Source organism: Panicum virgatum, chromosome 6N (assembly GCF_016808335.1).
Source record: "Panicum virgatum strain AP13 chromosome 6N, P.virgatum_v5, whole genome shotgun sequence".
NCBI lineage: Eukaryota > Viridiplantae > Streptophyta > Magnoliopsida > Poales > Poaceae > Panicum > Panicum virgatum.
Window position 1 is genome coordinate 27,561,586 of NC_053150.1, and position 25,581 is coordinate 27,587,166.

At 48.1% G+C, this 25,581-nt stretch overlaps 1 non-coding gene across 1 annotated transcript; it reads left to right on the forward strand.

Moving 5' to 3' along the window:
• Nucleotides 1-24,568: 24,568 nt before the first annotated feature.
• Nucleotides 24,569-24,674, forward strand: LOC120680386. Its single transcript, XR_005677652.1, has one exon. It is a non-coding gene; the product is annotated as a small nucleolar RNA R71 (small nucleolar RNA).
• The last annotated feature ends 907 nt before the right edge of the window (nucleotides 24,675-25,581 follow it).

The window sequence follows — 25,581 nt, forward strand, 5'->3', positions numbered from 1 at the left end:
GCCACCAATAATGTTTAAAAAGCATGGCCATTAGAAGGGCGGTGGGCACTGGCTGTCAGCAGGGTAGGCCACCTAGGGTTCGGCCAAACCCTAGGGTCGGCTGGCCCCTTGCCAACGGCTAGTGGGCCTATCCTTCTCCAATGGTCACTAACTGTTGAGATTTGTGCTCTCCAATGGTGCCCGGCCATTCTCTCTTTAAATAGAGGTCAAGGGGTGAGTGTTGAGCTCTCACACTCAACTCTCATTCACTCACTCCCTCTCAAACTCTCTCAAACTTTGCTCTCGGGAATTCATTGGATTTTCGCTCGAATTTGATTTCAAGGAACCTCTCTCTCTCATTTTTTTGCTGCAAGAAAAGAAGGAGCAACTCACGGGTAAGAACATTCATTTCAGTTTCACTAACGTAACCCGTTTGCGAGTTGTACATGTTTGTTTGTTCCATCATGAAAGGCATAGGGCAGAAGGTTTCCGGCACATTCAAGAAGATGACGGGTGGAAGTTCATCCCATTCTCGGGGTGGCTCAAGCTCGTACACTCCCGAACCTACGCCTACACCAAGCACGATGGACTATGAAGAAGAAGAACAATACGAAGAGATGCAAGTCGAACCGCAAACTGAGGCCATAGAAATTGACGAAGGAGATGCTCCCTACCTCGACTTGTGAGATGATCATGAATGCCAAGGCTACGCCATCCTCAAGAACCAAAGCTTCGTCCACACCTGAGCCTTCGATCTGGAACTCCTCATCAAAACAGGTATGTACGAAGACTTCTCTAACGTTTGGCATGAAATTGGATGGGATAACTTCGTTCCTGATGAGGAGTATGGTTCTCGTCTCCTCACCATCCAATTTCTTTGCACTCTTCGGGAGGTGGAAAATGGGGTTTATTTTTGACTTTTTGGGAAAGAGTATTTGCTTTCTTGGAAAAATTTTGCCAGCCACCTCGACTTCAACAAACGTTCGCCAATTTCTCTTGAGCAAGCTTGCCACGGTTTTAATCGTCATGAGTTTTGGGGCCAGATTTCGGGTCAAAGTTGTCCATGGCAAGTTTGCACCTCGGTGCTATGATATTCATAATCCAACTCTTCTGTTGATGCACAAGTGGTTAGCCATTACTCTCTTTCCAAGAGATGATGTCCGACCCGTGCGCAACGATGAGTTGATCATACTTTATGCCATGGTCAACAAGATCAAAATCTCCCCCGCGCAAGCTTTGGTTAAGCAATGCTTTCAAATTTCAAGATGACGGGTCCTATTGAGTGCACTTCTTTAATTACTCGTATTGCTACACATATCGGTGCCTTAGAGGGGAATTTCATTCCTTTCATTGAGGGCGACTGTGCGTATTTCGACAAGGCTTATTTGATCCAAGGTCACACACTCAAGAAAGGCCCGGATGACTCTTTGATTTTCTTTGTTTTGGGCTATACAAATGAGATTCCGCTGCCCAATGCGGAGTTCCATTTGAATAGTTGCCGTTCGCTAACCATCCCTCTCATTCCACGAGAAAGGGGCCATAGGCATAGATTTTCTACTTTACCTGGTTTGATGACAAAAAGCAGGACCTTGAAGCAGAACTGACACCACCACCTCAGCAGCCACAGCACTCACATCAGCATGAGGCCGGTGGTTCGTCATGGCACAGTGCCAGCACTAAGGGGTGGGCACAGCAGGCACCAGGTCACCGGTCCACTAGTTCCAGCTCCAGTGGAGCCCTGAACCTCATTAGACGGACGGCCTAGTCCCGAGGTTTCGACGCCATCACCCAGCAGCTAGGTGAGCTGCGGGTGCAGAGCGACAACATTCAAGAGACGCTGCACCAACACATCGAGACATCCCAAGCATGGTAGTGTCACACTGGCGAGAGACTCCACGACATGGAGCAGATGCAGCTGCAGTGACAGGAGGAGTGGAGGGCCTACTGCCGCTGGACGGGTTTCAACCCCGACCAGCCGTAGTGAGCCTGAAATTAGCTTGGAGGAGGACTCCCACGAGAGGTAACTTGTATCATTTATCTTTACTGCTTTCATAACCTTGCATGAAACCCATAAAAATTTAGAAAATCTAGAAAATCCATAAAAAATTGCATAACTAAAAAAATAAAAATTTGGAAAACTTAGAAAACACCAAAAACATTTCCTTGCTTTAATATGTGTAGTAAGCATGGTGTGAGTTTTCCTAGTTGAGATGATGAATAGTTGCTCTATTAATTTCCTTCATATGCTTGGTTACAATTTTATGCTCTACATAGTTTTGAGTTCGTTGGCTTAAGTTCAACCCTTAAACTTGAAACTTGTGGGTAGCGAAAAGCATGATCCAAATCTAAATTGTTGTGAGCTATGATATGATTAAGTAGAGTTGCTATGATCTTCTCTTATGTGATGCTTGATAACTGGAGTATTTAATTTTGAAAAAACAAAAATATAATAAAGTTCCTCGATGATATGAAATTCCTATCCAAAGCCATATCTTGTTTTTATTGCAAACCTTCCTCATATGCAACTCGCTATCTCATTGAGCTTTGCCAAATTGTTGTGACCCTTAGTGAGATTCATTTCATACTCCCATGATCAAGATCACATACACGTTTCCACCACATACTATGTTTCTACACTAGAAGTAAGCAAACATCCATCCATCCATCCACAAAATAAAACTCCATGTATATGTATGACACCACTCTCTCTCAAAAAACATACCAAGGATATGGGGCTATGCAAAAAGAAAATAAAAGATGCATACCGAAAGAAGGTATGCCACATGCTTAGGCATGTCTATATATATATATATATATATATATATATATATATATATATATATATATAATCCCTGATCTAAAAGAAAAAAAAGAGAGATGGTACATACAAAGGAATTCATACACCATCCACCAAAAATATCCACACAATTGCACATCTTGATAAAGGTTTATGACTTGTTTCTCTTTTGGATCCGGTCTTTGACTTAGCAAAATATGAGAAGCAGGTATGCCTTCAAATTCTCCATACCTACAGCTCCACAAAAACAGCCATTAGAGATAGGTTGGGGAAGAAAAGCACAATAAAAAGCCTTAATGATGAATTATACACACTAAGCGATCTGAGAGATCATCCGAGGAACTTTATAAATTTCTTTTGAAAAAAACTTTACAAAACCTCCGAATTGACGGTTGAGCTGAAGGGAAAGAAATATGAGCACTCTATGATACCATTCTGACTCTCAACCGCCAAAGATGAGGTGAAGCTATAAGCTCCACAGGAGTAAGGTAAGAGGTAAGAACAAAGGCCAACTTACCCAAAATCAAGGTAAGAAGCATTTGGTTGTGCCTAAGTATGAGTTGGAAATTCTACATCGTAGCAACTCCTGATCAACAACAAGCGCCTCGTTTGCTCGGGACGAGCAAAAGGCTAGCTTGTGGGTGTTGTTGATGGTCGTTAAGTGCAAAATATGACTGTCAACTATACTCATAAAAGAAGGAAAACCATACCTCTTACTCGCGTATTTGTATCACTAACCTAGCTCCATAGTTGTTTTCGAAGATTTATGTTTTTAGGAGCACAAGTCTAGAATAAGAAGAAAACACGAGGAATATGCAGACGAAACCATAGAAGATCGCGTCCTACGTAACATATCCAAAAGAGGCCCACCTGACAGACCAAACTGACCAACGAAGCCCCGGCACCGACCATCTGACATCAGGACCCACCAAGTAGTGTACCAGAGAGAGGCGGTGGCCAGAGGCGGCAATGTGGGGCCGGCCGAACCAGGGGTTCGGCCGAACCTGGACAGGCACCTGTCCAAGTGCATTTTGGCGGGAAGGTTGACCTTATCCTCCTGATGGTGGTTTGGCATGTTTCCATGTATGAAGATGTCGGGAACCGACCTCCACAAGCTATACAAGGGGCCTCTCCTACCACTCACCACACACACCACTTGAAGGCCTCTCTCTCACATTCTCTTGTGACTTGTACTCCTTAGGGTAGTGGAGCTAGGCTAGTACTTCATCTCTTTAACGAATCCAGTCATCCTCGGGGTCGGCGAGCAATTCTCGGCCTCTGGTATGGCTTTGTATTCTGACTTTCGTTATGCTATTCATTTTGAGTTTGTTCTTGGTTATCTTGCTATGTTCTTAGCTTGCTGACCTCATATGCAGGCATGGTGCCCGGGTATGCGGGATCCCACGGATATGACGGTGCTCCACGGTTTGACTGGGGTAGACCGCAGGTGGTGACAGCCCTATCGGTCTGCCGGGAAGCTGCTTCTCGGTTAGCATACTCCCCGACATTCGGGTATCGTGTAGGAGTTCATGCAAAGATAAAACGGGACTGGATGTTCTCCAGTGCGGGTCATTCTCCCTGATGTCCCTAATTTCCCGGCATCTACAGCTCTAAGCATGTGGCTAACATGACTTATCTGCTAACATGAATAGTATACTAGGACCTATTTTCCTATGCTCCCACTAACCCTAGGTGTGCTTGTTTATTCTTTATTCATGAGAGTTGGCTATTCTGTGTGTCACATTACCCCTGATTATCTTTATTCATCACTTACCCCTACATATTCAGTAGTCTACACCTTATTTCAAAATGTCATGGTTATGTAACTAGTAAACATCTTTACACAACCTCTCCATCCCTTGGGAAAATATAAATAACGATACCTTGAATACTTTCTGGTGAAATGCTACAACGGTATATCCGTGCGCTTGCGGATCTTTCTGTAATCATTAAGACATACCAACCTGGCATTTCCTTGGCGGCATTGCTAGGAACTAACCCCTCCTAGTAGCGACGTTAAGAAATGCCAACAATCTATTGATGACTGTGTTTCACAGATCATGGACATGGAGATGTCAAACTAACAATGTGCATGCATGACATGAGGCTGGACCGACCTAACGCGAGAAATAGTGTTCTCTCGTTACACAGTATGTATGCTATATCCTTAGACCTAAGATTGTTGAATGAACTCAAAATGGGAACTGACCTACTTAGGATCCATTAAACACAACTTCGTAACTGGGTAGTTATAAAGATGGTTCTCGGGTTTGTCAACAAGCATACTGTGAGACATGGTCAGTCAAGATGGGATTTTCCCCTTTCTACTTGAGAGAGATATCTCTAGGCCCCTCGAGTGATCAGATCAAGAAATGCATGGCCATGCGAGAGGTTAAGTGTTAACTAAGGATCCGAACCACGACATCGAGAAAGAGTGGTCAGCTTGGAGCTAGACCAAATATTGCGAGGCAAAGGGAAGAGGATGTAAATGATATTGTTATGGCTCGTCTAATATGACCTTTGCATGTGCATAGGAGTTGACACGTCAAGCTAGAGACCGCTTTCAACTATTGGACCGAGTAAGAGTTCTCACGCCATGTCTATTCGCGCGTGAGCCCATAGGGTCACAAACTTAAGGGGCCGGAAGCTTAATGAGGATAAGATCTGAACTAGACTAGGCTAAAGTGCGCTAATGGGCCTCGACAGGGAAGCCCATTAGGGGGCACCTAAAGGGGAGCCCATTAGGGGGCGCCCTAAGGGGCTATATAAGCAGGGGCGGGGGCGCATGGGAAAAACCCTAATTCTCCCATGCCCACACTTGTCGTTTGCTCGTGCGCCCATGCCATCAGTTGCCCTCGTGGACCTAGCAATCTGGAGTGTGACGCTTCTGTAAATTACATGGCCGCATATAGGCCATTTCAAGTGTTTCGTGATCAAGTGACAACGCAATCAATGGGACTAACAAGTTTGCGAGATCATATTTATAGGATTTTTAGGTCTCATGGATGAAGTCCAAACCATATCCGAGATGTCCAATTCACCGTCGAGGCGTCCAATCCACCGTCGAGAAACTAAAGTTGCAGGGAAAAAGCAGAGATAAAATATATTTGAAGTGTCCAAATGACTGCTACGACGAGTTGGACAAGTGCAAGGTGGGAACAAGATTTTCAGTATCACCGGAAGTTCCATTGGGCCATCGGATCATCCGATGACCCCTGGACCGGAAGGTCCGATGCCTTAGGACCGCGCCAAATTTTTAGTGGGTTTGAAATCAGTTGAAAATTCTCTATACCACTGTAAGTTCCGATGCCCCCCAATACTAGGCATCGAACTAGGCACCGGACTTTCAATCAGAGATGATGTCAAGTGCACTGAAGCAAAGTCTTCAGCATCGGATGTACCGATGCCCCACCGAAGCAAGGCATCAGGGTAACGAAGTCAGCACTGCAGAGAAGCTGAGTTGGAAGTCTTCAGCATCGGAAGTTCCGATGCCCCATCAGAGCAATGCATCGAAAGATCCGATGGTGCCACGTCAGCTGTCAGAAGGTTCAACGACTACTATTCAGGTGCAGTGTGACTGGAAGTTCCGACGCCCCCCATCGGATGTTCCGATGCCTACGTAGAAAAGGGACAACGGCTACAAAATGGCTAGTTTGAGTTGGTGGCCTATATAAGCACCTGACCCCGACCATTTTTATGTTGCTGGAGTTCAGGGAGACATCATACACATTAAAGAACACCTCCAAGCCAACCCAAGTGCTTAGTGATCAAATCCTTAAGTTTAGGACAAGCTTTGTAAGTGAGAATGCTAGACTAGTTCAAATTTGAGTGTGAGAGCAAGGTTGTGTGCCTTGTACGCTATGCTTGAGAGCTGCTCAAGTTTATACTCGATGTGCCGACCATTTATGGAGTCTTGGTGGCTCGCCGGTAATGTCAACGACCTTCCGATTTGGTGTGGAGCAGCATCGACATCCTTGTGCGGAGTAACTTTGGAGGTGCTGCATCTGCTGCACAAGGGTGAGCCGTACGTGAGAAGGTCTCGCAACTGCACTGCCGGCGACCATGTGCACTACACCGATTTGCTTTAGAAGTTCCGCACTCGCACGTCTAGTAGTAATCCCGTGATCTATAACAGTAGTGTTCCTGGTTTATGTGGTGGAAATTTTTTTTATTGCTAGTGTATCCCACCTCGTATCCCATTAGTCCTTGTTGGGGAGAAGACTCCGCCAAGCAGCAGAGAGGGAGAAGGCACCAAAAGTGCACCAACTAGAGCTCAACACAAAGAGAGTGAAAATGCTCATGGGGAGAGAGAGTCCCTATTTGACCCCTTGGGCCAGCTATATATAGGAAGGGAGGGGGTGGCAATTTAGCCCCTGATGGGTACAATATTTACAAATAGGTCCCTGGGCCGCCACATGAGGCCCATTAATCTTATGGGCTGGGCTAAATACATAGGAAGTGGCCCAGCTCTAACTATGACCTCAGCCACGAGGACTGTTCTCATGACCGCCCGCTCGTACGCCTCGCTAAAAACTCCATCCAAAAACCTAGTGGCACAAAACAGATGGAGAAAAGAGCACGCACGCCTAGCAGACCCACATATACAAAATGATACACTCTAGTTAGTGACTGTCTTCAGTCTTAATGATGATGAAGGTATTCGGCGGTGATGAATGTCTTCGGCGGTGGGGAAAGCGGAAACTTCGTCGCTTGGCTTTGGTTGGATCTCGTCGTCTCCACAAATCACTCTTCGTCGCAGTTGATGTAGTCGAAGTAGAGGATGTGGTGTCTTTGGCTTTCCACTTTCGAGCGCCGGTCAAGACTAGACACGCAAAGTGATGCTAGTCTACCCAGTCCCCAGCCCCTCTTGGCCGGAGTTCATAGTGGGGGAAGCGAAGGTTCTTCAGGATGCGATGCCAAAACAGCTGACGTCGAGGGTCGAAGTAGTCGTCACCGAAGTGGGGGGGGGGGGCGAGCCCCTCTAGCCTAGCTGTATCGGCGAGGGCGAAGGCTAGGCGAGTCCCTCGAGTTGAGATGTGTCGGCGAGGGTGAATGCCGTAGTAGTCGTCGCCGAAGTCAAAGGCGAGCCCCTCGGGTCGAATAGTGTCGACGCGAGCGAAGGCCGAAGCCGAAGTCGTCGTTGCCGAAGTGGAGGGCGAGCCCCTTGAGCCGAACCATGTCGGCGAGGGCGAAGGTCGTAGTAGACATCGCCGAAGAGGTGGGCGAGCCCCTCGAGCTGAGCTGTATCAGTGAGGGCGAAGGTCGGAGTAGACATCGCCGAAGTGGTGGGCGAGCCCCTCGGGTCGAATAGTGTCGACGCGAGCGAAGGCCGAAGCCGAAGTCGTCGTTGCCGAAGTGGAGGGCGAGCCCCTTGAGCCGAACCATGTCGGCGAGGGCGAAGGTCGTAGTAGATGTCGCCGAAGAGGTGGGCGAGCCCCTCGAGCTGAGCTGTATCAGTGAGGGCGAAGGTCGGAGTAGACGTCGCCGAAGTGGTGGGCGAGCCCCTCGAGCTGAGCTGTATCGGCGAGGGCTAAGGCCGTACCAGTAGTCGTCGCTGAAGTCGAAGGCGAGCCCCTCGAGCCGAGTTGTGTTGGCGAGGGCAAGGGCCGAAGTAGATGTTGCCGAAGTGGTGTGCGAGCCCCTCGAGCCGAGCTGTATCGGCGAGGGCGAAGGCTGAAGCTGAAGTCATCGTCGCCGAAGTGGTGGGCGAGCCCCTCGAACCGAGCTGTATCGGCGAGGGCAAAGGCCATAGTAGTAGTCGTCGCCGAAGTCGAAGGCGAGACCCTCGAGCCGAGTTATGTCGGCGAGGGCGAGGGCCGAAGTAGGTGTCGCCGAAGTGGTGGGCGAGCCCCTCGAGCCGAGCTGTATCGGCGAGGGCGAAGGCCGTAGCAGTAGTCGTCGCCGACGTCAAAGGCGAGCCCCTCGGGTCGAACAGTGTCGAAGCGGGCGAAGGTCGTAGTTAGAGGGTAGGCTGATGTATGCCGAAGGCCCCTCCAAAGTCAATGTGCGACGAGTACTGTTGTTGTTGATAACTTGTTTTTTCATCAATAATTCGAAGACCCAAACGAGAATTTTGCCATTCCGAAGATGCCAATTTATACACCTACAATACCTGCATCATTTTTATTTAAGAGAGCAATATTTTTCAAAAATATTAGGATGCCTTCGGCATAATTGCCGAAGGACTTTCCATGCCTTCGGCTTTTCGCACAAAAAGACTTCTCTTAGGGGGCCTTCGGCTCTTTAGCTCGCATAGGTAAGCCCTAGCCTTTCGCACGAAAGGACTTTCCATGCCTTCGGCATTCCGCACGATAGGACTTTGAATGCCTTTGGCGCTCTGCGCGGAAGGTCTTTGAATGCCCTCAGCGCTCTGCGCGGAAGGTCTTTTTCGACTGGGAAAAATTAAGAACTGTGACCAAAGGGTGCTACGGGCCACTCAGCTTCGCGAGCCTTGGGCTCATTTCTCCAAGTGGCATTCACTTGCAATGCGCCGATGACTCCCCTCTTCGCTTGACTAAGAGGGATAGACGCTTCGGTGCACTCTTTTCAAGTACACCAATAACCGAAGGCCAAATAAAATTTCATAAGACCAATGTATGATCATTTCCATATATAACCGTGCTTTGCTTCGGGGTGAAGACCAATAACCCGAAGGAGGATCTTGCATCAAACTAGAATAACCGATGCCCCATATATCATTGTTGTCGGGGTGAAAACCATTAGGCCAAAGGAGAATCTTGCATACAATTCGGATAACCGAAGCCCCATATAAAGTTTCTTCGGGGTGAAAGCCAATAGCCCGAAGGAGAATCTTGCATAAAATTCGGATAACCGAAACCCGTATATAATTGTCTTCAGGGTGAAAACCAATAGCCCGAAGCAGTATCTTTATTAGACATTAGATAACCGAAGGTCCATATAAGACTGTTTTTGGCTTCGGGTTGAAAACCCATACCCCGAAGTGCACGATAATTTAAGTGAAGTAGACAGTGTGTAGAACACGAACAAAGTAAGCAAACACAAGGGCAAAATAGAATTTCTTACCTTGGCAAAAATCCTGCACAACAGATAGATAATATCCTTTCAAATGAAAGGGGTCAGAATAAGCATGTAATTAAGCAAGGGCTTAGCACAAGCATATAATTAAGGAGTTACGAAGGGTAAATCATAAGATATTAAGCAGGACATTGGATGTCATTGCCATAAAAGTGAGGACAGACTGTGCCCGCTTATTATGAGCATTTCAGCCCCTCCGCTGATGACAACATCCCCTTTCGAACAAGAGGGGTAGGTCGCTTCAGCGCTGAGAACCGAAAGGTAGCAATACAGTCTCTTCGGCACAAAAAAGAGTTAGATAAATCCATACATATATGAAAAGCTAACTCTTCGGTAAATGAGCAAGCAGTATATTCATGCATTTAAGATAATAGTAGTGCTTCAAAATAGATGATAGCTTTCGACGCTGCAAGTGCTTTGTTTCTAGGAGATGAGGGTTTACTTTACCGAGAGGAAAGTCCAAAAATTCTTGGGACCCGAAGAGTGAACACCATTTATATAGGTCCTTTGTAAATTGACCGAAGTCCCATAATCCCTTTCAGAAATGCCGAAGTCCATCATTATAGAAATGCTGAAGCCCAATAACCAGCAAAGATTATTATATTGAGTTTAAGGCCGAAGGTAGATAAATGTTTGTACCGAAGCCTTCTTTTTTTCTTCTTATACTGCTGCATAGTTAGTCAAGTTTGCTGTGTGATAATAAATGGATAGATGTTGAGCAAAATCAACAAGAGAATACTTCGGTTGGTAAGCTAACCGAAGTGTCTAATTGAACAAAGGTATGCCAAATTCATTTTGGAACGAAGCCACTTTTAAGACTAACATTTAATATAAAACTTAAAAGGCACCTTCGAAGGGCAAAAAGTGACTGAGTTACCGACGAAGGGCTGAGAACTAAGCTCGAGTCACTGACAAATGGTGAAAAATTGTATCCGAAGATGTACAAATGTTTGTTAGTGCTAACATATATATATATATATATATATATATATATATATATATATATATAATTTTATGAGCAAGAACACATATATTATTAAGTACCGAAGCCCATTAAAGTTTGAGTACCGAAGTCCGATTGCATAGGACATGAAATGTAACGGCAAAAGAAAGTCCGGCAAGATGATTAAATCTCGTGGGTGCAAGCTAGCGAAGACAACAGCGGCCTTTGCTATCTTCATGCGAGCATAGAAAATTAAACAATGATCGAAGCTCCATATTTTTTTTTTCCAAACCTGGCCGAAGGGGAATATGGGCTGAGTGCCGAAGCCCCAAAAGCAATGGCCACGGACTCTAGGCCGGGGCTGAGCGAAGTCGACGACGGCATTTGGCTGACAGTGGAAGGCCGCCTGCTTCGTCACGGCTCTGGGCCCAAGGGATGGGCGCAGGCCGGAGACAAACGAAGACCATTGTCAACATCAAGCGAAGATCATAGCTCATTTTTTGAGCAATAAACAATGATTAGAGTTGATTTTATTTCTGCAAAAGCTGGTGGTTAGTTGCAAATATATATATAAGATAATGGATGCAGGAGCCGTACCCACGAACGCTTTCGGTGCATCAAATCAATACGGAAACAACCGATAAAATACTATTGTCAAGAAAATGCATAATAGGCTTTGCATAGAATAAACAAGGCGTCAGCTAGATGAACAAAGCCGGTTCAAAATAGGGCAGTGTTCCCTGATCGAAGAGCTCAAAATCTGCATGCAAGACATTGCGATTATAGGGAATAAAATGAACAGAGCATGCAAGTATGCAACAAGAGGAGCGGCAGCTGGGTTGGCAAGCACGCACACCACCGAAGGCCACAGGGGTCGAACCCCTGCTCCAGCAGAGCGCTTGGTATTTTTGCCATATTCTGCACTCGTTGTTTACTGGGCTGAAGAGGATGCCGGGCCGAAGGCACCGCGCGCCACGCGGTCGGCACGGGCCGAAGCCGGGAACTGGGCCGCCAAAGAGCTGAAGCCGGAGACGAAGCCAAAACTCAAGCTGATGTCGGAGACAAAGCTGAAACGAAGCCTTAGCCACGCGAAGGCGTGGCCGTAGAGCCGAAGAGCTTGAGCCGGGCGAAGCCTTAGCCACATGAAGCCGAGGTTGAAGTCGGGCGAAGCCGCAGCCATGCGAAGCCGAAGTTGGAGCCGAAGAGCTGGAGCCGTGCGAAACCTTTGCCAAGCGAAGCCGAGGTTGGAGCTGGATGAAGCCACAGCTACGTGAAGCCGAGGTTGGAGCCGGGCGAAGCCGTAGCCATGCGAAGCCGAAGTTGGAGCCGAAGAGCTGGAGCCATGCGAAGCCTTTGCCACACGAAGCCGAGGTTGGGGCCGGGCGAAGCCGCAGCCACGAGCCGAAGAGCTGGAGCCGTTCGAAGCCTTTGCCACGCGAAGCCGAGGTTGGAGCCGGGCGAAGCTGCAGTCATGCGAAGCCGAAGTTGAGCCACGCGAAGCCGAAGAGTCAAAGCCGAAGACAAGCGTAGGGCTCTGATTTCATGCCCTTTGTACCTCTTCTCTTCTCTCTTCATTATTTTTCTCGAGCCAAACACGCGGTGGGCGCCAGACTATTGGGGAGAAGACTCCGCCAAGCAGCAGAGAGGGAGAAGGCACCGAAAGTGCACCTACCAGAGCTCAACTCAAAGAGAGTGAAAATGCTCATGGGGAGAGAGAATCCCCATTTGACCCCTTGGGCCAGCTATATATAGGAAGGGAGGGGGGCGGCAATTTAGCCCCGCCCCCCTAGTGGGTACAATATTTACAAATAGGTCCCTGAGCCGCCACACGAGGCCCATTAATCTCATGGGCTGGGCTATTCCCCCAACAGTCCTCATCATGGGATGGACGAATGGCTCGTCCTCCAAAGTTTCTACAATGGGCTAACACTGACCGAGCCCATATTGATGTTGCTGCTAGAGGAGCTTTCCTAGACCAACAATTGCAGAAGCTACATCATTGGTTGAGGTTGGGGTGAAGAATGGCTCCAACCCTGGACAAAGGGCATGCATACCGTCAAGGAGACATATGTGATTGCCGCTAAGCTAGACCTCCTACTAAATAAGATGGACAAAGGGAGCCAACAAGAAATCAATGCTCCCGTCCAAGATTTGGATTCACACCTTCACATGCAACATTTGCGAAAATGGCGGAGACTCGGGGAACGATTGGCCCGAGACTCATGAAGACTGCGCCTACCTCAACAACAAGAGCAACCATGTTTATCATCCACAAGGAGGCTAGGGGTGGAACCAATCGCGTCCACCGTATCAAAGAGGTAACACTTTCAACTCAAAATTCAATTCAAATCAACCTCCCCTTAGAGATTTTTTTCTCGGCCAAGCTAAAATATATGAGTCTTTAAACAAAAAGATTTTGGCCAACTATAAAACCTTAGAAAGATTGAACATAAAAATTGAAGCTTTATCCTCTTCACTTAAAAACTAACTGAGCTTTAATAAAATGATAGAAACCCAACTAGCTCAGCTTGCTGCCTCTGTACCTACTGTTGAGTTCGAAAGATTCTGGGGAAACCTGAACCCGCCGTTGAAAATGTTAGCATGGTGACCACTAGATGGGGTAACCAGTCTAGGAGGTCATCAAACCCTAACCCTGCAGGTGAGTCCATCTACCCAAGGCACGATCCATGGGATGGACTCGTGGCGTCGAGGCAAGAGGATCCAGGGGCCCCCAAGATCAGCCATTGCAACTATGGTTGTTACTTTGAGCAGGCACTCTACAATCTGGGGCCAAGTGTCAATATCATGCCCAAGGTCCCCGACATACATGGGTGCAGCTCGCAATTTCGTCAATTTGATATCCCGAAGGGATAGTCAAAAATATTCTGGTGTGAATCAGGGACTCCTTCATCCTTTCCAACTTTGTGGTTATGGACATTGAGGGCGACATCGGAATGCAGCTCATTCTTGGGCAGCCGTTCCTGAAGGACGCGAGGGCAAGGATCGATGTTGAGAAAGGACAAAGTTGATTCCACGTCGAGAAGGAGGACATGTTTTTAGTTTCAAACACATGGAGGAGCAAAGCTTCCTAATTCGTCAGGACAGCAAAGGGCATGCGCTATGGGGTCAGCCATAGCCCCAAGCAGAGATTCAACCGACCACACCATCTAGGAAGAAGAAGACAAAGAAGGTGTGGCGGAAGGTCGAATGAACGTCTTCATCCACCTCTCCAGGATGGGACGCCGAATGGTGAACATCACCGGAGAGAAGTCCTGCTGTCAGACCTGGGGCAGCGGGAGTGCTCACAGGTGTGGAATATTGTAGAATAAGGGATAGCGCATATGGGAGTAGAACTAATCGAATGGAAGAAAACTATCTGATTGGCATTGGGAAGGACTCCTTGTGCAGTATTTGACTAGGATTTCAATGTAACTCTGTGCCCCCAGACTATATAAGGGCGGGGAGGGTCCCCCTCAAAACATAACCATCATAACCCCATCTAAGGTAATACAAACAACCAACAGGACGTAGGGTATTACGCATCTCGCAGCCGGAACCTGTCTAAAGCTTTGTGTTCCTTGCATCATCGGTTCCAGACCTAGGCAAAACCCTACCTACAAACCTACTACCCGGGGGTATCCCTAGGAAGGCTTGGTGGCTAAACACCAACAGCTGGCATGCCAAGTAGGGGGCTTCGACGAAGGTCAACCGACAAATTCGATGGCCAACCTCGATGACTCAAGTGCCTAAAGCCACAACCCTGGTCTTCGGCTCGTGGGTCTGCACCGCCGATGGATCCGGTGGCTACTCTAGTCACCTGATCACCCCTAAAGAGTTGAAGACTTCCCCGGAGACAGAGGATCAACTCGCCAACTGCGCAAACAATCTTGATGAGATGACGCCTCATCCTTTCCCCAAAGCAAGCAAAAGGGAGCCCCACCCTTGTGCAACTCCAACTTAAGCCCCACCTATCTCCGCTTCGAATTTCACTGAGAACATCCCAGCTCCAACTTGCATTGGTAAGTCAGTCGAGCTGGATGTTAGAGCATCTCCAACAACTTAGCTAAATCTATTTATTTAGGTAAAAATGAAAAAAGTAGCAAAAAATTGCATCCAAGAGACTCTCCATACGCCTCGCTAGTCCATCTGCCTCAGCATCCCCAGTCTTCCGCTAGCTTTTTTCCCCGAGCAAAACCGCTCGCCATCCACAGCCTCCCGCGCATGCTCCCACCCCCATGCCTTGGCGCCCGTGCTCCCACCCGCTCGTCGGTGTCACACTGAGGGGAGGTGGAGGAGGAATGCGCCGAGCCGCGCCGGCCACCGGGGAGGTCTGCTGCCGGGTGCGCGGAGGCGATAGGCGCTGGACTCGCCCAGATGGCCGCGCCGAGGGGTGGTGAAGGAGTGCCGAGGGGAGGTGGAGGTCTGGTGCCATGCCGGGCCGCCAGGGAGGTCCGCCGCCGGGCAAGCGAAGGCGACGGACGCTATCGAGCTGCATCTTGTCACGCAGGCAAGCATAGGATGACAAAGAGCAGCGGGCCACCTAATGCTTCGATTCAACTAGCGCTGGGTAGCAGGCCCGCAGCAAGGAGTACTTGCGACTCAACATTGCTGCCGCCATGTATGGGTGTTGTTGTGCTTCCACCATGGATGAGGAGAGCAAGAGGGGGAGGAGGGGATTGGATGAGGCTGTGGGGTCTATGTGTCGGTGAGTTGGAGGCAGGAGAGGAGTGAGGAGAGTTGGATATGAAAAGTGAAATTTGACTAGTCTTTTGGAGTGTAGTCAAATATAGAGAGCAACTCTTAGCTAAATGCATAGCTAAATAGAAATATAGAGAGTGGAATTTAGCTAGACTTTTGGAGATGCTCTTATCCCCAATTTCGAAGATCTTCAAATTTCTGAATCAATCAAAAAATACATCGCATATCACAAGTTGGTCAAGTGCCCAAGGATCTGCAACATTGAACTACTCGATGGAGTAGATTGGGTGTCACACAATATCGCCGGGTGCATTGAACTAGCTGAATCCGCTCTCCAACACCACAAGACCCATCAAACACACGAAAAATAAAGCCCACAACTTTATTGGACGGGTGACATTTTCTTTATGATTGATCGGCTCGACTCATCCCTCACTGACTGCGTCAAGATGGCAGAAGACAATCTCCAAACAAGAGATTCCAAGAAGCTAAAGGATCCTGGATCAAAGATCCTTGCGTACCCGAGAAGAATAACCCCTGACTTGATCGGCAGGGAAATTCTATCTCTGGGACTAGTCAGGACAATTCTTCCAGTTCTCCCTATACCAAAATCAGAGAAACTACTTGCCAATTTTCTGATCCTATATTTGATCAAGATTTCAATTTCATGGATAGCATTGACAACTTGGAACCTTTTGATGATCTTGAGGATTGGACAGATGACATCGACTTGTTTATTGAAGCAATGTCCAACCCCCCTAACATGGTTGACACCCTCTGGCAGCAAGCAAAATTCAAGGAAAAAAAGGAAGAATTACAACTCCATCCAGATACCCATCAAAAACCTGATAATTACAACCCCTGACTTGATTGGTTGGGTAACCCTATCTCTGGTTCCAATCGGGCGGATTGCATCCAAGAGCAAGATTTGACTCCACAACCACAAGGTGCCAACAACTCGATATTGAAGCTGAACATCATGGTGTTGTAGCAGTAGGCCCCGTAAGGGGTGATGAAGGAGGTCTTCTCTTGATCCGACTTGTTCAGGGCTATCTGGTGGTACTTTGAGTAGCAATCAAGAAAAGAGAGTAGGACGCACCCTGCCATCGTATCAACGACCTGGTCGATTTGAGGTAGTGAAAAGGGGTCTTTAGGGCTGTGTTTGTTGAGATCGGTATAGTCAACACCCATTCTCCATTCACCATTTTTCTTTTCTACGAGGACTGGGTTTGCCAGCCATTCTAGGTGCATGACTTCTCGGATGAAACCGGCAGCTAGGAGTCGAGTTACTTCTACCCTAATTGCCTCCTTTACAAGGACTAGGTTTGCCAGCCATTCTGGGTGTGTTACTTGACAAGTCGCGTTTTCTCGTCTAGATTCAAGGAGTGCACAGCCTCCTCCCTCGGAATGCCTGGCATGTCAGAGGGCTTCCATACAAAGATATCTTAATTGGCGCGAAGGAAGGATGTGAGCGTGTCTTCCTATGCTGAGTCGAGGCCGACCCCGATCTAGTCAGTCTTGTGCGGCTCATTGTCCCTAAGGACGGTGGTCTTCGTCTGGATGTCTGGCGTCAGCTATGACCCAGAAGCCGAGTCCTTTGTGCGGATTAGCTGCTGATCCTTGGGTAGGTCCTTTGCCACCTGGGTGACGAGGACGACGTTCCTGGATTGCTCTAGAGTGTTGGAGAGGTTGATGTTCTACATTTCGCTGGAGTAGGATGTCTGCAGGTTGCCAAAAATGGAGAGGACTCCCTTGGGAGCCGGCATCTTCATGAGGAGATATGTGTGGTTGGGTACCGCCATGAACTTGGTGAGGTCTGGCCACCCCAAGATCGTGTGGTAGGAGGTCTCTCAAACGCGACCACCTTTGAAGTTGATGTGCTTGGTACGGTAGTTGTCTCGGGTACCGACCAGGGTCGACCCAGCACCGGGGATGATGCCATAGAAGGCCTGGTCAGTGGGAACCAGGGAAGTCATGTTATAGCCCATGTTCACTGGGTCCTTGAGAAGATGATGTCGAGGCCGCTTCCACCATCGACGAGTACTTTAGCCAGGCGGACCTGCCTGACCACCGGGCTGACCACCAGGTGGTAAGAACATGGCTTAGGTTGATGGACCCAGTGATCGTGCTGGTCGAAGGTAATGGGCATCTCCGACCAGCGTAAGGGTTCAATCAGGTGCCTGAACACTGATTTGACCACTCACTCGTCGAGCTTGAGTTTGCGCCGGCACGTTGGGGTGCCGGAGCCACCGTAGATGAAGTTGACGACCCGATTCTCCTCTTGGAAGTTCCAGGGGGAGTCTTTGGGTTGTTCGTCTCGATCTCGCCTAGGCGAGTCGCATCTGTGGCACGTCTGCGGGAGCTTATGGAGCTACCCGGCTTCTCGTGATCATCGTAGCGGGGTCGCTTGGGGTCGTCCTTGATGATACTGTTGGAGAGCGCACGGCACTCGCAGCCCGTGTGGTTCGCATTCTTGTGCCATTGACACTTTTCGTACAGCAGCCAGCCCAGGTCCTCCTAGTTCAGGGTGGAACGGTGATGGGATCATTCGACTATGGCGACAATGTTCCCGGGATCCCTCTTGCGGTCCCTGCCCTTGGCGGACTCGGCGCGGTCGTGGTTCTTGCCGTGGCGTGGTTTGTTGCCTCAGCGACCGCAGTTTTGACAATCGGCATCAGGTGCACCGTATTTTTAGTCGTACCGACGGAGCTGCTCCCGCTCCGCCGCGTCGTGTTCGCGGTGTCGGTTGTTGACGCGAGGACGTAGATCTTGCCGGTTGAGTTTGGCTGGAGGTCGTTCTGATCAACTTCCTCTCCTATCTCACCGTGCTGCACCAAGTGGTTGCTTGAGTGGGCTCGGAAGGCCGAGTTCTCCTTCCTCAGACACTGAGTCTGAGTTGCTGCAACATGGAGGCAAGCACGGGCTTTCACAATCTCAGGGGTGTTGGGAAGGTTCTCGATGTTTGCGGATGGAGTGGTGAAGACATCATCGACATCGTAGTCCCGGATGAAGTTGTCTTCGTGGTTCCTGGGCCTGATCGGAGAATGCCAGTTCCTGAGGTGATGTCTGTTCGAGTTGTCGAGGTCCTCCTCAGCCTATTCTAGCACCGCCTCATTTTCTCGCCGGTCATCTCGTGCCTTCTCGTCCTCGCCAGCGATGGTGTCGGAGTTGGAGGAGACGACGGAGATTTGGCTTCGCTCTGTCGATGTAGTGTGGTTGGGTGGGAGGGCGAACAAAGCTTCCTGGAACCCGGCTGCCGGTCCTAAGACTGGGTCAGATCTGATCTAACCAAAGGCAGGATGCTCCTGATCTGTGGTGTATAGATTTGCTGCGGGTACTCAAATCTGGTCCGAGTAGACAGTAGCAGCATTGCTGAGTCTGAAGGGGATACGATCCAAGTTGTTTGGACGACGTAGTGTGTTTTCGCCGAGTTGGATGCACTCAGTGATGGTTCCACTGACGCGATCTATATGGGAGATGAGATAGTCAGCGGAGATGGCGGGGTGGCGGGCCACCCTGGGGTGGCTGAACACCATGTCAGCAATGTCGAGTTTGGAAACTCGATTGAGTGATGGAACTGTGGAAGGTCAGATTGGATCTGACCCTAGTCATGGTGTTTCTCTCGAAAGTCAAGATGATGGAAGTAGGGTTCTCCTGGGAACCTTCGTCTACGGAAAGCTTCCGAATGTGAAGGAGAGACCAGCCATGGCCTCCATCTACATGGCGATGTGAGTGGACAAGAAGATGCCACCTTTGGATGCCATCAAACTCGACATAGGGACTCTGAGATCCCCTACCTGGTGTTGACGCGAAACGATCACACACTAAGCCCGAGAGCCCCATACGCCAAGCCCAGACTGTATTTGATTCAAACCAAGGCGTGCCAGTCAATTTGACCTGTAAATTGATAAGGAAACAACAAACCATCAAATTCAAGAGTGTATCAGCTAGATTTCCGAATCACTCTTATACAGCGTATCGGCAAGTCTCTGCTGCTATAGAAAACGATAGCAGATCAGGTATGGAAAGCGTGTAATAAAAGCGATCTATAGGGAATCGGCAATGAGCTGTTGATACCGATATGCAACTAGACGGCTAGATCTAGAGCCGACACATGCCAGGTAACAATGTACAAACCCACGAATGTGTGGATCTGGACAAAGCTAAGCTTGCAACCGATCTAATCAGCTTTACAAGGTTCATCGTGATAAACAAGGAGCTTATAGCCAATTAAACAGATCTCTAAGCCGGGTAGGTTGTGAATAGATCTAAATGAGAAAACAGCGATACGCCCGAAATCAAAACATAGATAAATTTGGTAAATTTTGAATAGATCTGAATGAAACCACAGCGATGCCCCCGTTAGCTAAATCTCAGATTTACTCGGTAAAATGAAGACTTACCAGCAAACCAAATCGCTCGAATGTGAGGTGTCCTTGATCAGCTTGAAAGAACTCGCAGAAAAGAAAAAGGATGGCGATGTCGCCGACGAGAAAGTAAATTGCAAGTAGTAAAGTTTGTTTGTTTGGATGTATCAATCTTTACAATAGCCGGGGGGCTCATATTTATACCCCACGCTAACACAATCCTAGCCGACCACGGCACAACACGATTCTATTCTATAAAAATAAAACTGACTTTAAAAATAAGATGACTCTTGCAAACCGAAGCCAAAATATCTGGTCAATCTTCCCTTCTCCAGTCAATAAGATTTTCAGCGGTGATACACGACCACCCCTCCAAATCCATCGATCGTACGGCGTAGAACCTTTTCTCCTTTGCAACACTCTTCCTTGACACGTGTCAAAATCTGGTGTCAACACTTGCCCTCCAATTTCGTAGTAAAAATGTCCTTTTTACTTTGAAATTAATCCTTTGTCATGATTATGCTGCCGAACGGTCCTCTCATTACTGCCATCTCGTTTCTCGTGCGGGTGGCGAACGAAAATCTCTTCTTTGCCCTTAACCTTTCACCTTCTCGTCCGTACAACGAGAATCTGCCAATTCATCCTCTGTCTTTTTATCCATACGCTCCTCAATTAAATCCAAGGGTAAAAATTGTATCGGCGCACCACAACCGATCCATCTCCCTCACTGTGGGCTATAAATTACCCCATCGGCTCTGTAGTCTTTTCATCGGCTAGAGCCTTCTTTGCCTTCTTCCTCCTTTAGCTCCTCCAAAAACCCCAACCTTTCCTTCTTCCTTCGAGCAGATGTCCAGCAACAAGCACGCCGGCGAGGGCTCCTCCGGTGCTCCTCCGCAACTCCGTCCCCATCTCGGGTAAGATGCTTCCCTTTTTCTACCAAAGCCACACTTTTGATCTGCATCTGATCACTTCTTCTTCTCTATAGAGACGTCGATGCCGAGCTCCCCGCCGACTTCCATGACCTGGATGTGGGCACCCAGGGACTCATCAGTGACCTCCTCCGCCAACGCAACGAGGCCCTCCGCGATCTTGACCGGGCGCAGACAGATCAGGTCATCATCCACGGCCAGCTCTCCAATGCTGACACCAAGGTCGCAAGTAAGTCCTCCGACCATGTCTTTTCTTATGATCATCGCCGAGTTCTTGCTCTAATCTCTTCATCTTCCAGACTTGGAGTCGCAGGTCTAGACCCTCCTAGACGCCTCCTGAGTCTCCATAGACTCGGTGAACGCGAAGTGGAGCACCGTCGTCGCACGTCCCCGGAACATCCCGGCCCGCGTCAAGGAGGTTGCCAGCTTCGGAGCTCACGAGGGCACCGCCAGAGCCATTGCCGTCGTCTCCACCATGTCCGGGGCGGACTATCGGTTGTAGGAGCCAGTCTTCCCCGAGTGGGGCATGCGGTGAGAGGCCTTCGAGAAGCTCGTCGATGATCTCTACTTCCCTGCTGACGCCATTGTTGGTGACGTTAGCTTGGATGGGGTCATCGGCAACCTCTTCGGAGCAGAGTCAGATTAGGTTCTAACATGTAACAGCCTATCTAGCTCTTTTTGTAAATATAATTAATGGACGGTCCTCCTCCCCTTTCGCTTCCTGTCTTCGCTTTGCCTTGATTTTCTTCTAATTTTCATGTTGCAATCTTCGATCATCACACCGAACGACCCAACACGATTCATAATCAAAAGATCATCCTCAAAGAATTCCGATATCACAACAAAAAAATTCAAACCAAACTTGAATCATGCGTCTGGATTGTATTTTTGATCTGAGGGCGATATATGCCATATCGGCCACGAAAACACTCGAACGCATTATATCAAGATCAACTCCCTTCTTATTCTTGTACTAAAGGCGATACTTTCTTTGTATCGGCTATGTTTGAAACCAATCGATTTCCTAGTACAATCGGCTATGCATCTACCCACACACTTGGGTAATATTTCTTCAGGTACTTGCTATTAAGCGCACTGAAAAACTCTTATCCTTCTAATGTCTCCAGAATGTATGCGTTCCCAGGATCACATATGCTGATCTTGTATGGTCCTTCCCACGTCGGGGACCATTGCCGAATTTTGGATTTTTTGTTCCTATCGGCAAGACTAGTTTCCACACCAGGTCCCCTTGGTCAAAAGATTTGTCTTTGACTTTCTTATCATACCATCAGCCCACTCTGGCTTTATTGGCCTCAATATTTATGAGAGCGTTCAGCCAATGTCCAGCCAAATCTTCCAACTCGTCTTTCATTAACGCGGCATAATCCACAGCTGTCAACTGATCCTGAAATGTAACCTGTCTAGAACCAAGCCAAGTCTCTCAAGGAAGCACGACCTCATGCCCATAGACTAGCTGATACGGAGACACTTTAGTAGCCCCATGGCAAGACATCCTGTAGGCCCACAAAGCTTCATTAAGAGTTGTATGCCACTTCTTTGGTTGTTCTTCGATCTTTCTCTTAATTAACTTAATGATCTCTTTATTGGAAGCTTCTGCCTGACCATTGGCTTGGGCATAATATGAAGAATTCAACAATTTAATTCCCATACTCGCAGCAAACTCTCCAAACTCCTAGGGTCTACCGTTGGAAAAAGGTGGCAGGGAGCCGTTGCCAGGTAGGGTCGGCCGACCCTAGGATTTGGCCGGCATCCTTGTGGGCCCACTAGCTGACAGCCAGGGCCCAGGGCCTCCCAAATGGCTATAAGTTTTGAAAATTTTAGGTGCCCGGCCAAACTTTGCTTTGAAAGATGTTCAAAATTATTTTTTTTCAAAGGATTTTTATACTCGGAAATATTTTTGGATTTTTGTGAAGAATATAAAAGGTGATAGAAAAGTTTCTAGCATGCAAGGGTGTTTTGAAAATTCAAACATGCAGTGGAAAACTCAAAAAATCGAGAAAAGTAAAATGATGGAGAGTGAATATGAGATACGTACCGATTTACCTTCGGCAAGGGCTCGTTGTTTAGAGTCTGACAAGCAGGACCTTTCTCCTGCGTTGATTACCACTGCTCAGCTCGTCCTGGAGAATTGGACGAGGTCGAGCTTGCAACCTTACGCCACACCTTCTTTGCTCGTCTTCTCTTTGATTGTTTGGTCGTAGGTTTTGGTAGTGGTGGTGTTACTTCGGCCTTTTCTTGTGTGCTTGGCCCGGATTTAATGTTGACCATTGAGCATTGTTCCTTCTTGGTCCGAAATGGGAATTTTTCTTCTCTCCCATTGATGTTGAAACGAATTTCTCCTTCTCCCACATCGATGTGTGCTCCGGCAGTGCTCAAGAATGGCCGCCCAAGGATGAGCGGTGTCTCTTTTGCTATTTCCATGTCGAGCACTACGAAGTCAACTGGGATGAAGTAATCTCGAACTCTGACTGGAATGTCTTCAGCGATTCCCTCTGGATAGCGGACCGAAGAGTCTGCTAGCTGGAGGTGCATTGGTGTCGGCGTCAGATGCATGAAGTTGAGTTTGTCGAAGACGACCTTGGGCATTACACTGACGCTAGCCCCAAGGTCACACAAGGCATTGTTGAAGTGTTGAGTGCCAATTGAGCAGTTGATCGTTGGGCATCCCGAGTCTTGTTTCTTCTTTGGAGGTTGGTTGAGTATAGCAGCGCTACATTCCTCCGTAAGCTTAACAACCTCCACTGCGGGCAGCGGTCGCTTGTTGTTGATGATGTCTTTGATGTAGCGGGCATAAGTTGGTACATACATCACGTCCAGCAATGGGATGTTGACATGTATCTTCTGAATCATCTCAACAAAATGAGCGAACTGCTCGTCCATGGTGATCTTTTGTTTCCGGGAAGCAAATGGGAGGAAGCTTGAGTCAAAAGTTTTTCGTGGATTTTCTTCCTTAGGTTCTTCAAAGTCATCTTGCTTTGTAGATTCTTCCTCCTCTGCTTGTGGCCTTGCTGCTTACCCTGCAAGGTTAGGATGCGGTGGATCACGAGTGCACTTACCACCCCTTGTGGTCACCGTATTTATTTTTTCTGAAAAAGGAACAGCAGCAGCGATTTGCACAAGTTGCGTTTCTATCATTTTGTTGAAACTTAGTTGATTTTTATGAGAAAAAGAAAGAGTTTCAACTTTAGCATGTATGCTTTCCAAAATTTTATCATTGGTAACAAGCTTTTTGTTTAATGATTCGTTGATTTTAGCTTGGTCAAAGACAAAGTCTCTCAAGAAGGGTTGGTTCGAATTGAAATTTGAGTTATAGTTGTTACCTCCTCCTTGGAATGGTGGGCGTGCTTGACCCAACCCCTGGCCTCCTTGTGGACGGAACCCGGTGTTGTTGTTGTTGATGTAGGCTGTGTCTTCACGGGTCTCGGGGCAGTCATTCCCCGAGTGTCCACAATCACCACAAACCTCGCACGTAAAGTACGAGTTCATGGCATGGATGGGAACAAGCATCTGTTGCTGGTTCCCTTCATCAAGCTTCTTTAGTAGGAGGTCTAGTTTGGCGGCGAGCATGTCCGTCTCCTTGACGGTATGCATTCCACCTTTTGTTCTGGGCTGGGAACGCTCCTTGTTCCAGTCCTGGTTGGAGACCATCTTCTCGATTAAGGTCGTAGCCTTGGCAATTGTCAAATCGAGATAGGCTCCTCCAGCAGCAGCATCAAGGTGGGCTCTGGATGTTGTCATTAGCCTGTTGTAGAAGCTTTGAAGCACGAGCCACTCATCCATCTCATGATGAGGACAGGTGAGTATGTATTCTTGTAGTCTCTCCCAAGCTTCTGGGATGGATTCCATCCCTGTCTACTAGAAACTTGAAATTCTTCCATGTAGGGCATTTGTTTTGCCCAACGGGAAAATTTGGCAAGGAACGCCGTGGAACATTTGTCCCACGTGCTGACGGCTTCCTTGTTCTGATAAAACCATTGTTTTGCTTTCCCCAGGAGAGAGAAAGGAAATAGGCGGAGCCTGATGGCGTCAGCCGTAACGCCCCATATGGTTACGGTCTTGCAAAGTTCCAGGAAATTCTGGAGATGGGCGTTAGCGTCCTCATTCGGCTTGCCAAAGAATGGGCTAGCCTGCACCATGTTTATGAGGCTGGACTTTAGCTCAAAGTTCACGTCCCCAACATCAACGTTGGGTCCAGTTGCCACATTGGCAGCTGAGGGGACGGAGAAGTCGTGGAGAGTCTTCTCAGCCATGAGTTTAGTGATTGATCGTGCTTGGGAAGCTGGCTCACTTGTCGACTGCGAGATCGGAGGAGGGATGACATGAGGTCGGACCCTTCTCACGAGCTTCTCCGGATTTTCAACAAAATTTGTCGGCCAGGAGAAACCAGACATACACTACCCTGTTTTCATCCAATCAGGAGAAAACAAAAAGATAAACACATTAACCTGTATAAGCAGTAGCTACCTCTTACTTATATTGCCATGTTTATGTACTTTAGTAAATATACTTTACACCTAGTGCCATCCCCGGCAACGGCGCCAGAAATGCTTGTTGGCATTTCTTAGCGTCGCCACTAGGAGTGGTTAGTTCCTAGCAACGCCGCCAGAAATGCTGGTGTTGGTATGTCTTAACATTTACAGAAGGATCCGCAAGCACACGGATATACCGTTGTAACATTTCACCCGGAAGTATTCAGGGTGTTGTTATTTATATTTTCCCAAGGGATGGCTAGGTTGTGTAAAGTGTATTTACTTAGTTGCATAACCATGACACGTATGAGTAAGATGAAGA